The sequence below is a fragment of the Octopus bimaculoides genome, chromosome 12, assembly GCF_001194135.2.
Source record: "Octopus bimaculoides isolate UCB-OBI-ISO-001 chromosome 12, ASM119413v2, whole genome shotgun sequence".
In the NCBI taxonomy this organism is placed as follows: Eukaryota; Metazoa; Mollusca; class Cephalopoda; order Octopoda; family Octopodidae; genus Octopus; species Octopus bimaculoides.
Window position 1 is genome coordinate 1,603,873 of NC_068992.1, and position 3,637 is coordinate 1,607,509.

Below are 3,637 nucleotides of genomic sequence, written 5' to 3' on the forward strand. Positions count from 1 at the left end.
ATATATATATATATATAACCGTTATGCGCAACAGAAGCAGTTAAGATAGCCACCATGTATGTATTATATTTAATCTAGAAATATCGCTACATGTATTGTGTTTTTGAACAGAGCATGTCCATAACCCATTTTAACATCGGGGGAAAAACAGCAGTAAATTTATCTTTTGCAACGTATTTTTTGCTGAGTAAACATGATACATAGGTTGACTTTCTCATCTAATATTTCTTCTCTTCCATATTACGAACTTTCTTTCAGGTAACAGTCATTTGGTAGTTCAACTGCTTTGTCCATCCCTGATCTCATATGTAAGTAACGAAAGAGTTTTCTAAACATGCGGTTGCCAGTGGACACAAATTGTTGGCGAAGCCCCAAAATGGTTCAGTATCCATCTACCATTCACACCATAAATACTGGACGATTTTCAGCGGCTAATGATATATTTATATATAACGGCACTGCATCATCATGGCCGCAGCTCTGAGCTAAATCTACAGAAAAATATGTGTGTGTGTGTGTGTGTGTGTGTGTGTGTGTGTGTGTGTGTGTTATGTGACACAGCATGTCCAATGGAGGTATTATCTCAGCACAAATACAACAATTAACTTAGCTTACCATGGTGTATCTGCAATAATTTTGAAACAAAAATCAGCACGACATTTTCATCGTATAATGTGTCTGTCTTGCATAGGGGATTTTGATTATGTGTGTGTATGTGTGTGCTTATGTGTTTATGTGTTTACGTGTTTATATATTTAAGTGTGAATGGACAAACGAAAGAAGGGCACTCAAGCACTTTTATTGGGAGTTACATGTATTGATCAAAACAGTTTGACTTAAAATCGTTTGTGCACCAAGAGTTTCAAGCGTGGGTTAATCTTCAGCCATTTTGAATATGAGTACAAGAAGTTGACTTATCTGATGATACGTTGCGGTAGAGTTGTGTGACTTCTTCGAGAATGTATTCTAGGTTATCAGACAAAGAGTATTGCTCAAGGAGCTGCCTTCCAAGCCTTATGAAGTTATCAGTCTCATGTATGCAAACTTGGTCAGGGGATGCACTCCAACACTTGGTGTTGCCCAAGGCATATGATGCGACATTCAAAGGAGGGATGTTAAACATCTGCCGCCTTGTTTTCGTTGTAGGTAAAGGTGGTCTACGTCACTGTTTATGTGAAAATTATGTCTGATTTATAATGTTCCCCCTTTTCACAACCATATAGCAACATTTCCCCTGATGAAACACCAAACCTATATCCTCTGAGAATGATGTATGTAGGTCAAGGCTCTTTTTCATCTCATGCTTATTCTCTGCATAAGTTTTTAAGTCATCCAAAGAGAAAGAGTGTATGTATGGATGTATCATTTATCTATTTATATAAACTCTCCTGATACTACCGATACTATAAAACTCCTAAAGTATAACTAGCAACAAGAGCATTTCTACTACTGGATGACAGCCATTAATTTACGATGAGATTTGCACAGCGTCCTACAAGCTTTCCCCCGAATCTTATTTAGCTAATATATATACATGTGCAATAACACAACCTATTTCTCTCCGTTTCTCCCCTCCACCTTCAATATATTTAATATTCAGAATGCACTGTAGGTTAATCAACAGCTGCATATAGGAACAACCCAACGATTTTCGAAGCAGCCAAAAATATCGATCATCTCATCGTTATTGGACAATATTGATTCTTTCGAAAGGAATATCGGCTTCTTTATATCCATACTGTAGTACATTATTTTACCTTCAGTTATTCACAAAAAATTGACATACGGTTCTTGCTATATAAATGCTGTCTCGTTTAGTGCTTTCCGAATGTATGTATTACACTCACATATACGCTGTCGGCCTAGAGCTGACCAAAACCCACGGGAGTGCATTTGATAGACGGAGGCCGAAAGAAACCAGTCATACAGTCATATATATATAGTAACAGTTTTTGTAATGTCTCTGTAGCTTTATTAAGTAGTATTTTTTCCACCTTGTTTCACATCTCTGTGCTTACTCTGGTATATTATATATATATATATATATATATATATATATATATATATATATATATGTATGTATGCATGTATATATATATGGAGGGAGAATCGCAAAAAAAAACAAAAGGCGAAGACAGTGGTGTAAACAACAAACAGATGTATTAGTTTAACGCTCGGGAAGTGAAAACGTCTTTAACATTTCGAACCAACGCTCTTCGACAGAAAGGAACACGGAGAGAAGCAAGGAGAGAAAATAAAGAATTTGTAGCGCTAGCGATATATCATGGTTAATGCCAGACAGAAGGGTCACAGAGAAGAGCTAGGAAGAAGGGGAGATAATGAAGTAGTGGTAATCACAAAACGAAGGTGCGCGTGCGTGTATATAAGAGAGTAGGTATATACGTGTGGAAGAGGGGGCTGGTGACCTTGACGTGTGTGTGTGTGTGTGTGTGTGCGTGTGTGTGTGCCTCTCTGTGTATGTGTATACATCTCGTAAATTTTATCGTAGTTCAGGACGTATATATAAACATCGAAATAAACACGTATCACCATCTTCAGTGTTCTGAAATTAAGTTGCGTAAAGATCTTTTATATATTTGTGCTGGTGCAACAAAATATGCAAAAGAAATGCTCACACATGCGCATACACACACACACACACACACACACACACATATATATATATATATATATACATATATATATATGTATGTGTGTGTGTGTGTGTTTGTGTATGTGTATTTACAATTATATACATTCACATATCTATACATGCACACACAAAAGCACACCCACACACACACACACACACACATATATATATATATACACCTTTGTATATGCACATGTGCGTGAATATTAATTTTGCATCTTCTATATCTATTTTCATTATTATTTGGGTTTATCGCTCTAAAAGTATTTTAGATTAAAATGTAATGAGATTTTCTTTCAGATAATAATCTAAAAATTCCCCCATTTCATCAGCAGTTCGATTTTGTTTTATAGGCGATTTGAACTTTTTTTCTTTTGCTTTACAGATTTTTCATCCTCAAAACAAATTAAGCGTTCGTTCAACCGGAGATGAACCGTACAGAATATTGCGAAATTTACTTAATGAACCTGAAATATGTGTTCAATGATCCCTAGATTTCTGCTAAATGAACCTAAGAGAATTGTTCAATTAGAGAATCGATAATGAGTTTCGTGATAGAAAAAAAAAATCAATATCCTTTCCTGTGCTCTGATGGATTTTAAGAAAGTATTATGTTATATAAAAGGTGTTCGTATTGGCACTGCAAACCGACTAACCTAATTTTTGTACTTTTTTCCTCTTAAGTATTGACATGTTGCTTCCCCATTGTGCACTCAACTTTTGGTAAATCTTATCATCAGATATTTATGGATTTATGGCCGAGTCAATACCTGCCTTATCCCCCGCAGAGAGATCGAAGATTCATAAGTGGCGATCGACAAATTATAATATCATTTAGCTACTTAACCTTCCCTGATTCGGTTCAGTCACGTTGGAGTTAAATGAGTGCAATATGGTTATGAAGTTAGGCATTAAATAATTAAGCAGAATTGCGTTAAATTGAAATGTTATGTTTAGCTTCTGATAGTGATTGATAAATGTAGA

General features: G+C 35.6%; 1 long non-coding RNA gene across 1 annotated transcript in view; it reads left to right on the plus strand.

Moving 5' to 3' along the window:
* Positions 1-3,239, plus strand: part of LOC128249213 (uncharacterized) — a 34,216-nt gene extending 30,977 nt beyond the window's left edge. Inside the window, exons 2-3 of the long non-coding RNA XR_008265335.1 lie at positions 259-308; positions 3,039-3,239. This is a non-coding gene — a long non-coding RNA (uncharacterized LOC128249213). The remainder of the gene's footprint in view (positions 1-258; positions 309-3,038) is intronic.
* The last annotated feature ends 398 nt before the right edge of the window (positions 3,240-3,637 follow it).